The sequence below is a fragment of the Corylus avellana genome, chromosome 3 (assembly GCF_965113065.1).
Source record: "Corylus avellana chromosome 3, dhCorAvel1.hap1.2, whole genome shotgun sequence".
Classification (NCBI taxonomy): domain Eukaryota; kingdom Viridiplantae; phylum Streptophyta; class Magnoliopsida; order Fagales; family Betulaceae; genus Corylus; species Corylus avellana.
In genome coordinates this window covers 17,686,163-17,699,632 of record NC_142492.1, presented here as the reverse complement: position 1 = coordinate 17,699,632, position 13,470 = coordinate 17,686,163, and positions in this window count along the sequence as shown.

The following is a 13,470-nucleotide window of genomic DNA, read 5'->3' as shown; positions in this document are numbered from 1 at the left end:
ATTCGAGTCGTTTCGGCCGGGATCGGGGCACTTGTTATTTTCAGAAAAAGTTATCGTTCGTTAAGGAAAATGGGGGGGCAAACGAACTCGAATCACCTGCCGATATGATTGCCTAGAAGTTCTGCACAAGCTCGTAAAATTTCGAGCCAAAAAATTTCACTTCACGTACGACCATTTTGTTCCGCCTAGGGTTTCGGTCCTGGTTGTGAAAAAATACAACGTCGTCCGATTTGCTCTATGCATCGTGGCGATCATGTCGGCGGGTCTCGAAGTGTAATTCGAGTCGTTTCGGCCGGGATCGGGGCACTTGTTATTTTCAGAAAAAGTTATCGTTCGTTAAGGAAAATGGGGGGGCAAACGAACTCGAATCACTTCGTGTCACCTGCCGATATGATTGCCTAGAAGTTCTGCACAAGCTCGTAAAATTTCGAGCAAAAAAATTTCACTTCGCGTACGACCATTTTGTTCGGGCTAGGGTTTCGGTCCTGGTTGTGAAAAAATACAACGTCGTCCGATTTGCTCTATGCATCGTGGCGATCATGTCGGCGGGTCTCGAAGTGTAATTCGAGTCGTTTCGGCCGGGATCGGGGCACTTGTTATTTTCAGAAAAAGTTATCGTTCGTTAAGGAAAATGGGGGGGCAAACTAACTCGAATCACTTCGTGTCACCTGCCGATATGATTGCCTAGAAGTTCTGCACAAGCTCGTAAAATTTCGAGCCAAAAAATTTCACTTCGCGTACGACCATTTTGTTCGGGCTAGGGTTTCGGTCCTGGTTGTGAAAAAATACAACGTCGTCCGATTTGCTCTGTGCATCGTGGCGATCATGTCGGCGGGTCTCGAAGTGTAATTCGAGTCGTTTCGGCCGGGATCGGGGCACTTGTTATTTTCAGAAAAAGTTATCGTTCGTTAAGGAAAATGGTGGGGCAAACGAACTCGAATCACTTCGTGTCACCTGCCGATATGATTGCCTAGAAGTTCTACACAAGCTCGTAAAATTTCGAGACAAAAAATTTCACTTCGCGTACGACCATTTTGTTCGGGCTAGGGTTTCGGTCCTGGTTGTGAAAAAAATACAACGTCGTCCGATTTGCTCTGTGCATCGTGGCGATCATGTCGGCGGGTCTCGAAGTGTAATTCGAGTCGTTTCGGCCGGGATCGGGGCCCTTTATTATTTTCAGAAAAAGTTATCGTTCGTTAAGGAAAATGGGGGGGCAAACGAACTCGAAGCACTTCGTGTCACCTGCCAATATGATTGCCTAGAAGTTCTGCACAAGCTCGTAAAATTTCGAGCCAAAAAATTTCACTTCGCGTACGACCATTTTGTTCGGGCTAGGGTTTCGGTCCTGGTTGTGAAAAAATACAACGTCGTCCGATTTGCTCTGTGCATCGTGGCGATCATGTCGGCGGGTCTCGAAGTGTAATTCGAGTCATTTCGGCCGGGATCGGGGCACTTGTTATTTTCAGAAAAAGTTATCGTTCGTTAAAGAAAATGGGGGGGCAAACGAACTCGAATCACTTCGTGTCACCTGCCGATATGATTGCCTAGAAGTTCTGCACAAGCTCGTAAAATTTCGAGCCAAAAAATTTCACTTCGCGTACGACCATTTTCTTCGGGCTAGGGTTTCGGTCCTGGTTGTGAAAAAATACAACGTCGTCCGATTTGCTCTGTGCATCGTGGCGATCATGTCGGCGGGTCTCGAAGTGTAATTCGAGTCGTTTCGGCCGGGATCGGGGCACTTGTTATTTTCAGAAAAAGTTATCGTTCGTTAAGGAAAATGGGGGGGCAAACGAACTCGAATCACCTGCCGATATGATTGCCTAGAAGTTCTGCACATGCTCGTAAAATTTCGAGCCAAAAAATTTCACTTCACGTACGACCATTTTGTTCCGCCTAGGGTTTCGGTCCTGGTTGTGAAAAAATACAACGTCGTCCGATTTGCTCTATGCATCGTGGCGATCATGTCGGCGGGTCTCGAAGTGTAATTCGAGTCGTTTCGGCCGGGATCGGGGCACTTGTTATTTTCAGAAAAAGTTATCGTTCGTTAAGGAAAATGGGGGGGCAAACGAACTCGAATCACCTGCCGATATGATTGCCTAGAAGTTCTGCACAAGCTCGTAAAATTTCGAGCCAAAAAATTTCACTTCACGTACGACCATTTTGTTCCGCCTAGGGTTTCGGTCCTGGTTGTGAAAAAATACAACGTCGTCCGATTTGCTCTATGCATCGTGGCGATCATGTCGGCGGGTCTCGAAGTGTAATTCGAGTCGTTTCGGCCGGGATCGGGGCACTTGTTATTTTCAGAAAAAGTTATCGTTCGTTAAGGAAAATGGGGGGGCAAACGAACTCGAATCACTTCGTGTCACCTGCCGATATGATTGCCTAGAAGTTCTGCACAAGCTCGTAAAATTTCGAGCAAAAAAATTTCACTTCGCGTACGACCATTTTGTTCGGGCTAGGGTTTCGGTCCTGGTTGTGAAAAAATACAACGTCGTCCGATTTGCTCTATGCATCGTGGCGATCATGTCGGCGGGTCTCGAAGTGTAATTCGAGTCGTTTCGGCCGGGATCGGGGCACTTGTTATTTTCAGAAAAAGTTATCGTTCGTTAAGGAAAATGGGGGGGCAAACTAACTCGAATCACTTCGTGTCACCTGCCGATATGATTGCCTAGAAGTTCTGCACAAGCTCGTAAAATTTCGAGCCAAAAAATTTCACTTCGCGTACGACCATTTTGTTCGGGCTAGGGTTTCGGTCCTGGTTGTGAAAAAATACAACGTCGTCCGATTTGCTCTGTGCATCGTGGCGATCATGTCGGCGGGTCTCGAAGTGTAATTCGAGTCGTTTCGGCCGGGATCGGGGCACTTGTTATTTTCAGAAAAAGTTATCGTTCGTTAAGGAAAATGGTGGGGCAAACGAACTCGAATCACTTCGTGTCACCTGCCGATATGATTGCCTAGAAGTTCTACACAAGCTCGTAAAATTTCGAGACAAAAAATTTCACTTCGCGTACGACCATTTTGTTCGGGCTAGGGTTTCGGTCCTGGTTGTGAAAAAAATACAACGTCGTCCGATTTGCTCTGTGCATCGTGGCGATCATGTCGGCGGGTCTCGAAGTGTAATTCGAGTCGTTTCGGCCGGGATCGGGGCCCTTTATTATTTTCAGAAAAAGTTATCGTTCGTTAAGGAAAATGGGGGGGCAAACGAACTCGAAGCACTTCGTGTCACCTGCCAATATGATTGCCTAGAAGTTCTGCACAAGCTCGTAAAATTTCGAGCCAAAAAATTTCACTTCGCGTACGACCATTTTGTTCGGGCTAGGGTTTCGGTCCTGGTTGTGAAAAAATACAACGTCGTCCGATTTGCTCTGTGCATCGTGGCGATCATGTCGGCGGGTCTCGAAGTGTAATTCGAGTCATTTCGGCCGGGATCGGGGCACTTGTTATTTTCAGAAAAAGTTATCGTTCGTTAAAGAAAATGGGGGGGCAAACGAACTCGAATCACTTCGTGTCACCTGCCGATATGATTGCCTAGAAGTTCTGCACAAGCTCGTAAAATTTCGAGCCAAAAAATTTCACTTCGCGTACGACCATTTTCTTCGGGCTAGGGTTTCGGTCCTGGTTGTGAAAAAATACAACGTCGTCCGATTTGCTCTGTGCATCGTGGCGATCATGTCGGCGGGTCTCGAAGTGTAATTCGAGTCGTTTCGGCCGGGATCGGGGCACTTGTTATTTTCAGAAAAAGTTATCGTTCGTTAAGGAAAATGGGGGGGCAAACGAACTCGAATCACCTGCCGATATGATTGCCTAGAAGTTCTGCACATGCTCGTAAAATTTCGAGCCAAAAAATTTCACTTCACGTACGACCATTTTGTTCCGCCTAGGGTTTCGGTCCTGGTTGTGAAAAAATACAACGTCGTCCGATTTGCTCTATGCATCGTGGCGATCATGTCGGCGGGTCTCGAAGTGTAATTCGAGTCGTTTCGGCCGGGATCGGGGCACTTGTTATTTTCAGAAAAAGTTATCGTTCGTTAAGGAAAATGGGGGGGCAAACGAACTCGAATCACCTGCCGATATGATTGCCTAGAAGTTCTGCACAAGCTCGTAAAATTTCGAGCAAAAAAATTTCACTTCGCGTACGACCATTTTGTTCGGGCTAGGGTTTCGGTCCTGGTTGTGAAAAAATACAACGTCGTCCGATTTGCTCTATGCATCGTGGCGATCATGTCGGCGGGTCTCGAAGTGTAATTCGAGTCGTTTCGGCCGGGATCGGGGCACTTGTTATTTTCAGAAAAAGTTATCGTTCGTTAAGGAAAATGGGGGGGCAAACTAACTCGAATCACTTCGTGTCACCTGCCGATATGATTGCCTAGAAGTTCTGCACAAGCTCGTAAAATTTCGAGCCAAAAAATTTCACTTCGCGTACGACCATTTTGTTCGGGCTAGGGTTTCGGTCCTGGTTGTGAAAAAATACAACGTCGTCCGATTTGCTCTGTGCATCGTGGCGATCATGTCGGCGGGTCTCGAAGTGTAATTCGAGTCGTTTCGGCCGGGATCGGGGCACTTGTTATTTTCAGAAAAAGTTATCGTTCGTTAAGGAAAATGGTGGGGCAAACGAACTCGAATCACTTCGTGTCACCTGCCGATATGATTGCCTAGAAGTTCTACACAAGCTCGTAAAATTTCGAGACAAAAAATTTCACTTCGCGTACGACCATTTTGTTCGGGCTAGGGTTTCGGTCCTGGTTGTGAAAAAAATACAACGTCGTCCGATTTGCTCTGTGCATCGTGGCGATCATGTCGGCGGGTCTCGAAGTGTAATTCGAGTCGTTTCGGCCGGGATCGGGGCCCTTTATTATTTTCAGAAAAAGTTATCGTTCGTTAAGGAAAATGGGGGGGCAAACGAACTCGAAGCACTTCGTGTCACCTGCCAATATGATTGCCTAGAAGTTCTGCACAAGCTCGTAAAATTTCGAGCCAAAAAATTTCACTTCGCGTACGACCATTTTGTTCGGGCTAGGGTTTCGGTCCTGGTTGTGAAAAAATACAACGTCGTCCGATTTGCTCTGTGCATCGTGGCGATCATGTCGGCGGGTCTCGAAGTGTAATTCGAGTCATTTCGGCCGGGATCGGGGCACTTGTTATTTTCAGAAAAAGTTATCGTTCGTTAAAGAAAATGGGGGGGCAAACGAACTCGAATCACTTCGTGTCACCTGCCGATATGATTGCCTAGAAGTTCTGCACAAGCTCGTAAAATTTCGAGCCAAAAAATTTCACTTCGCGTACGACCATTTTCTTCGGGCTAGGGTTTCGGTCCTGGTTGTGAAAAAATACAACGTCGTCCGATTTGCTCTGTGCATCGTGGCGATCATGTCGGCGGGTCTCGAAGTGTAATTCGAGTCGTTTCGGCCGGGATCGGGGCACTTGTTATTTCCAGAAAAAGTTATCGTTCGTTAAGGAAAATGGGGGGGCAAACGAACTCGAATCACCTGCCGATATGATTGCCTAGAAGTTCTGCACATGCTCGTAAAATTTCGAGCCAAAAAATTTCACTTCACGTACGACCATTTTGTTCCGCCTAGGGTTTCGGTCCTGGTTGTGAAAAAATACAACGTCGTCCGATTTGCTCTATGCATCGTGGCGATCATGTCGGCGGGTCTCGAAGTGTAATTCGAGTCGTTTCGGCCGGGATCGGGGCACTTGTTATTTTCAGAAAAAGTTATCGTTCGTTAAGGAAAATGGGGGGGCAAACGAACTCGAATCACCTGCCGATATGATTGCCTAGAAGTTCTGCACAAGCTCGTAAAATTTCGAGCCAAAAAATTTCACTTCACGTACGACCATTTTGTTCCGCCTAGGGTTTCGGTCCTGGTTGTGAAAAAATACAACGTCGTCCGATTTGCTCTGTGCATCGTGGCGATCATGTCGGCGGGTCTCGAAGTGTAATTCGAGTCGTTTCGGCCGGGATCGGGGCCCTTTATTATTTTCAGAAAAAGTTATCGTTCGTTAAGGAAAATGGGGGGGCAAACTAACTCGAATCACTTCGTGTCACCTGCCGATATGATTGCCTAGAAGTTCTGCACAAGCTCGTAAAATTTCGAGCCAAAAAATTTCACTTCGCGTACGACCATTTTGTTCGGGCTAGGGTTTCGGTCCTGGTTGTGAAAAAATACAACGTCGTCCGATTTGCTCTGTGCATCGTGGCGATCATGTCGGCGGGTCTCGAAGTGTAATTCGAGTCGTTTCGGCCGGGATCGGGGCACTTGTTATTTTCAGAAAAAGTTATCGTTCGTTAAGGAAAATGGTGGGGCAAACGAACTCGAATCACTTCGTGTCACCTGCCGATATGATTGCCTAGAAGTTCTACACAAGCTCGTAAAATTTCGAGACAAAAAATTTCACTTCGCGTACGACCATTTTGTTCGGGCTAGGGTTTCGGTCCTGGTTGTGAAAAAAATACAACGTCGTCCGATTTGCTCTGTGCATCGTGGCGATCATGTCGGCGGGTCTCGAAGTGTAATTCGAGTCGTTTCGGCCGGGATCGGGGCCCTTTATTATTTTCAGAAAAAGTTATCGTTCGTTAAGGAAAATGGGGGGGCAAACGAACTCGAAGCACTTCGTGTCACCTGCCAATATGATTGCCTAGAAGTTCTGCACAAGCTCGTAAAATTTCGAGCCAAAAAATTTCACTTCGCGTACGACCATTTTGTTCGGGCTAGGGTTTCGGTCCTGGTTGTGAAAAAATACAACGTCGTCCGATTTGCTCTGTGCATCGTGGCGATCATGTCGGCGGGTCTCGAAGTGTAATTCGAGTCATTTCGGCCGGGATCGGGGCACTTGTTATTTTCAGAAAAAGTTATCGTTCGTTAAAGAAAATGGGGGGGCAAACGAACTCGAATCACTTCGTGTCACCTGCCGATATGATTGCCTAGAAGTTCTGCACAAGCTCGTAAAATTTCGAGCCAAAAAATTTCACTTCGCGTACGACCATTTTCTTCGGGCTAGGGTTTCGGTCCTGGTTGTGAAAAAATACAACGTCGTCCGATTTGCTCTGTGCATCGTGGCGATCATGTCGGCGGGTCTCGAAGTGTAATTCGAGTCGTTTCGGCCGGGATCGGGGCACTTGTTATTTCCAGAAAAAGTTATCGTTCGTTAAGGAAAATGGGGGGGCAAACGAACTCGAATCACCTGCCGATATGATTGCCTAGAAGTTCTGCACATGCTCGTAAAATTTCGAGCCAAAAAATTTCACTTCACGTACGACCATTTTGTTCCGCCTAGGGTTTCGGTCCTGGTTGTGAAAAAATACAACGTCGTCCGATTTGCTCTATGCATCGTGGCGATCATGTCGGCGGGTCTCGAAGTGTAATTCGAGTCGTTTCGGCCGGGATCGGGGCACTTGTTATTTTCAGAAAAAGTTATCGTTCGTTAAGGAAAATGGGGGGGCAAACGAACTCGAATCACCTGCCGATATGATTGCCTAGAAGTTCTGCACAAGCTCGTAAAATTTCGAGCCAAAAAATTTCACTTCACGTACGACCATTTTGTTCCGCCTAGGGTTTCGGTCCTGGTTGTGAAAAAATACAACGTCGTCCGATTTGCTCTATGCATCGTGGCGATCATGTCGGCGGGTCTCGAAGTGTAATTCGAGTCGTTTCGGCCGGGATCGGGGCACTTGTTATTTTCAGAAAAAGTTATCGTTCGTTAAGGAAAATGGGGGGGCAAACGAACTCGAATCACCTGCCGATATGATTGCCTAGAAGTTCTGCACAAGCTCGTAAAATTTCGAGCAAAAAAATTTCACTTCACGTACGACCATTTTGTTCCGCCTAGGGTTTCGGTCCTGGTTGTGAAAAAATACAACGTCGTCCGATTTGCTCTGTGCATCGTGGCGATCATGTCGGCGGGTCTCGAAGTGTAATTCGAGTCGTTTCGGCCGGGATCGGGGCACTTGTTATTTTCAGAAAAAGTTATCGTTCGTTAAGGAAAATGGGGGGGCAAACGAACTCGAATCACCTGCCGATATGATTGCCTAGAAGTTCTGCACAAGCTCGTAAAATTTCGAGCAAAAAAATTTCACTTCACGTACGACCATTTTGTTCCGCCTAGGGTTTCGGTCCTGGTTGTGAAAAAATACAACGTCGTCCGATTTGCTCTATGCATCGTGGCGATCATGTCGGCGGGTCTCGAAGTGTAATTCGAGTCGTTTCGGCTGGGATCGGGGCACTTGTTATTTTCAGAAAAAGTTATCGTTCGTTAAGGAAAATGGGGGGGCAAACGAACTCGAATCACTTCGTGTCACCTGCCGATATGATTGCCTAGAAGTTCTGCACAAGCTCGTCAAATTTCGAGCCAAAAAATTTCACTTCGCGTACGACCATTTTGTTCGGGCTAGGGTTTCGGTCCTGGTTGTGAAAAAATACAACGTCGTCCGATTTGCTCTGTGCATCGTGGCGATCATGTCGGCGGGTCTCGAAGTGTAATTTGAGTCGTTTCGGCCGGGATCGGGGTACTTGTTATTTTCAGAAAAAGTTATCGTTCGTTAAAGAAAATGGGGGGGCAAACGAACTCGAACCACTTCGTGTCACCTGCCGATATGATTGCCTAGAAGTTCTGCACAAGCTCGTAAAATTTCGAGCCAAAAAATTTCACTTCGCGTACGACCATTTTGTTTCGCCTAGGGTTTCGGTCCTGGTTGTGAAAAAATACAACGTCGTCCGATTTGCTCTGTGCATCGTGGCGATCATGTCGGCGGGTCTCGAAGTGTAATTCGAGTCGTTTCGGCCGGGATCGGGGCACTTGTTATTTTCAGAAAAATTTATCGTTCGTTAAGGAAAATGGGGGGGCAAACGAACTCGAATCACCTGCCGATATGATTGCCTAGAAGTTCTGCACAAGCTCGTAAAATTTCGAGCCAAAACATTTCACTTCGCGTACGACCATTTTGTTCCGCCTAGGGTTTCGGTCCTAGTTGTGAAAAAATAGAACGTCGTCCGATTTGCTCTGTGCATCGTGGCGATCATGTCGGCGGGTCTCGAAGTGTAATTCGAGTCGTTTCGGCCGGGATCGGGGCACTTGTTATTTTCAGAAAAAGTTATCGTTCGTTAAGGAAAATGGGGGGGCAAACTAACTCGAATCACTTCGTGTCACCTGCCGATATGATTGCCTAGAAGTTCTGCACAAGCTCGTAAAATTTCGAGCCAAAAAATTTCACTTCGCGTACGACCATTTTGTTCGGGCTAGGGTTTCGGTCCTGGTTGTGAAAAAATACAACGTCGTCCGATTTGCTCTGTGCATCGTGGCGATCATGTCGGCGGGTCTCGAAGTGTAATTCGAGTCGTTTCGGCCGGGATCGGGGCACTTGTTATTTTCAGAAAAAGTTATCGTTCGTTAAGGAAAAAGGGGGGGCAAACGAACTCGAATCACTTCGTGTCACCTGCCGATATGATTGCCTAGAAGTTCTGCACAAGCTCGTCAAATTTCGAGCCAAAAAATTTCACTTCGCGTACGACCATTTTCTTCGGGCTAGGGTTTCGGTCCTGGTTGTGAAAAAATATAACGTCGTCCGATTTGCTCTGTGCATCGTGGCGATCATGTCGGCGGGTCTCGAAGTGTAATTCGAGTCGTTTCGGCCGTGATCGGGGCACTTGTTATTTTCAGAAAAAGTTATCGTTCGTTAAGGAAAATGGGGGGGCAAACGAACTCGAATCACTTCGTGTCACCTGCCGATATGATTGCCTAGAAGTTCTGCACAAGCTCGTCAAATTTCGAGCCAAAAAATTTCACTTCGCGTACGACCATTTTCTTCGGGCTAGGGTTTCGGTCCTGGTTGTGAAAAAATACAACATCGTCCGATTTGCTCTGTGCATCGTGGCGATCATGTCGGCGGGTCTCGAAGTGTAATTTCAGTCGTTTCGGCCGGGATCGGGGCACTTGTTATTTTCAGAAAAAGTTATCGTTCGTTAAAGAAAATGGGGGGGCAAACGAACTCGAACCACTTCGTGTCACCTGCCGATATGATTGCCTAGAAGTTCTGCACAAGCTCGTAAAATTTCGAGCAAAAAAATTTCACTTCACGTACGACCATTTTGTTCCGCCTAGGGTTTCGGTCCTGGTTGTGAAAAAATACAACGTCGTCCGATTTGCTCTGTGCATCGTGGCGATCATGTCGGCGGGTCTCGAAGTGTAATTCGAGTCGTTTCGGCCGGGATCGGGGCACTTGTTATTTTCAGAAAAAGTTATCGTTCGTTAAGGAAAATGGGGGGGCAAACGAACTCGAATCACCTGCCGATATGATTGCCTAGAAGTTCTGCACAAGCTCGTAAAATTTCGAGCCAAAAAATTTCACTTCGCGTACGACCATTTTGTTCCGCCTAGGGTTTCGGTCCTGGTTGTCAAAAAATAGAACGTCGTCCGATTTGCTCTGTGCATCGTGGCGATCTTGTCGGCGGGTCTCGAAGTGTAATTCGAGTCGTTTCGGCCCGGATCGGGGCACTTGTTATTTTCAGAAAAAGTTATCGTTCGTTAAGAAAAATGGGGGGGCAAACGAACTCGAATCACCTGCCGATATGATTGCCTAGAAGTTCTGCACAAGCTCGTAAAATTTCGAGCAAAAAAATTTCACTTCACGTACGACCATTTTGTTCCGCCTAGGGTTTCGGTCCTGGTTGTGAAAAAATACAACGTCGTCCGATTTGCTCTGTGCATCGTGGCGATCATGTCGGCGGGTCTCGAAGTGTAATTCGAGTCGTTTCGGCCGGGATCGGGGCACTTGTTATTTTCAGAAAAAGTTATCGTTCGTTAAGGAAAATGGGGGGGCAAACGAACTCGAATCACCTGCCGATATGATTGCCTAGAAGTTCTGCACAAGCTCGTAAAATTTCGAGCCAAAAAATTTCACTTCGCGTACGACCATTTTGTTCCGCCTAGGGTTTCGGTCCTGGTTGTCAAAAAATAGAACGTCGTCCGATTTGCTCTGTGCATCGTGGCGATCTTGTCGGCGGGTCTCGAAGTGTAATTCGAGTCGTTTCGGCCCGGATCGGGGCACTTGTTATTTTCAGAAAAAGTTATCGTTCGTTAAGGAAAATGGGGGGGCAAACGAACTCGAATCACCTGCCGATATGATTGCCTAGAAGTTCTGCACAAGCTCGTAAAATTTCGAGCAAAAAAATTTCACTTCGCGTACGACCATTTTGTTCCGCCTAGGGTTTCGGTCCTGGTTGTGAAAAAATACAACGTCGTCCGATTTGCTCTATGCATCGTGGCGATCATGTCGGCGGGTCTCGAAGTGTAATTCGAGTCGTTTCGGCCGGGATCAGGGCACTTGTTATTTTCAGAAAAAGTTATCGTTCGTTAAGGAAAATGGGGGGGCAAACGAACTCGAATCACCTGCCGATATGATTGCCTAGAAGTTCTGCACAAGCTCGTAAAATTTCGAGCCAAAAAATTTCACTTCGCGTACGACCATTTTGTTCGGGCTAGGGTTTCGGTCCTGGTTGTGAAAAAATACGTCGTCCTATTTGCTCTATGCATCGTGGCGATCATGTCGGCGGGTCTCGAAGTGTAATTCGAGTCGTTTCGGCCGGGATCGGGGCACTTGTTATTTTCAGAAAAAGTTATCGTTCGTTAAGGAAAATGGGGGGGCAAACTAACTCGAATCACTTCGTGTCACCTGCCGATATGATTGCCTAGAAGTTCTGCACAAGCTCGTAAAATTTCACTTCGCGTACGACCATTTTCTTCGGGCTAGGGTTTCGGTCCTGGTTGTGAAAAAATACAACGTCGTCCGACTTGCTCTGTGCATCGTGGCGATCATGTCGGCGGGTCTCGAAGTGTAATTCGAGTCGTTTCGGCCGGGATCGGGGCACTTGTTATTTTCAGAAAAAGTTATCGTTCGTTAAGGAAAATGGGGGGGCAAACGAACTCGAATCACTTCGTGTCACCTGCCGATATGATTGCCTAGAAGTTCTGCACAAGCTCGTCAAATTTCGAGCCAAAAAATTTCACTTCGCGTACGACCATTTTGTTCGGGCTAGGGTTTCGGTCCTGGTTGTGAAAAAATACAACGTCGTCCGATTTGCTCTGTGCATCGTGGCGATCATGTCGGCGGGTCTCGAAGTGTAATTTGAGTCGTTTCGGCCGGGATCGGGGCACTTGTTATTTTCAGAAAAAGTTATCGTTCGTTAAAGAAAATGGGGGGGCAAACGAACTCGAACCACTTCATGTCACCTGCCGATATGATTGCCTAGAAGTTCTACACAAGCTCGTAAAATTTCGAGCAAAAAAATTTCACTTCACGTACGACCATTTTGTTCCGCCTAGGGTTTCGGTCCTGGTTGTGAAAAAATACAACGTCGTCCGATTTGCTCTGTGCATCGTGGCGATCATGTCGGCGGGTCTCGAAGTGTAATTCGAGTCGTTTCGGCCGGGATCGGGGCACTTGTTATTTTCAGAAAAAGTTATCGTTCGTTAAGGAAAATGGGGGGGCAAACGAACTCGAATCACTTCGTGTCACCTGCCGATATGATTGCCTAGAAGTTCTGCACAAGCTCGTAAAATTTCGAGCCAAAAAATTTCACTTCGCGTACGACCATTTTGTTCGGGCTAGCGTTTCGGTCCTGGTTGTGAAAAAATACAACGTCGTCCGATTTGCTCTGTGCATCGTGGCGATCATGTCGGCGGGTCTCGAAGTGTAATTCGAGTCTTTTCGGCCGGGATCGGGGCACTTGTTATTTTCAGAAAAAGTTATCGTTCGTTAAGGAAAATGGGGGGGCAAACGAACTCGAATCACCTGCCGATATGATTGCCTAGAAGTTCTGCACAAGCTCGTAAAATTTCGAGCAAAAAAATTTCACTTCGCGTACGACCATTTTGTTCCGCCTAGGGTTTCGGTCCTGGTTGTGAAAAAATACAACGTCGTCCGATTTGCTCTATGCATCGTGGCGATCATGTCGGCGGGTCTCGAAGTGTAATTCGAGTCGTTTCGGCCGGGATCGGGGCACTTGTTATTTTCAGAAAAAGTTATCGTTCGTTAAGGAAAATGGGGGGGCAAACGAACTCGAATCACCTGCCGATATGATTGCCTAGAAGTTCTGCACAAGCTCGTAAAATTTCGAGCCAAAAAATTTCACTTCACGTACGACCATTTTGTTCCGCCTAGGGTTTCGGTCCTGGTTGTGAAAAAATACAACGTCGTCCGATTTGCTCTATGCATCGTGGCGATCATGTCGGCGGGTCTCGAAGTGTAATTCGAGTCGTTTCGGCCGGGATCGGGGCACTTGTTATTTTCAGAAAAAGTTATCGTTCGTTAAGGAAAATGGGGGGGCAAACGAACTCGAATCACTTCGTGTCACCTGCCGATATGATTGCCTAGAAGTTCTGCACAAGCTCGTAAAATTTCGAGCAAAAAAATTTCACTTCGCGTACGACCATTTTGTTCGGGCTAGGGTTTCGGTCCTGGTTGTGAAAAAATAC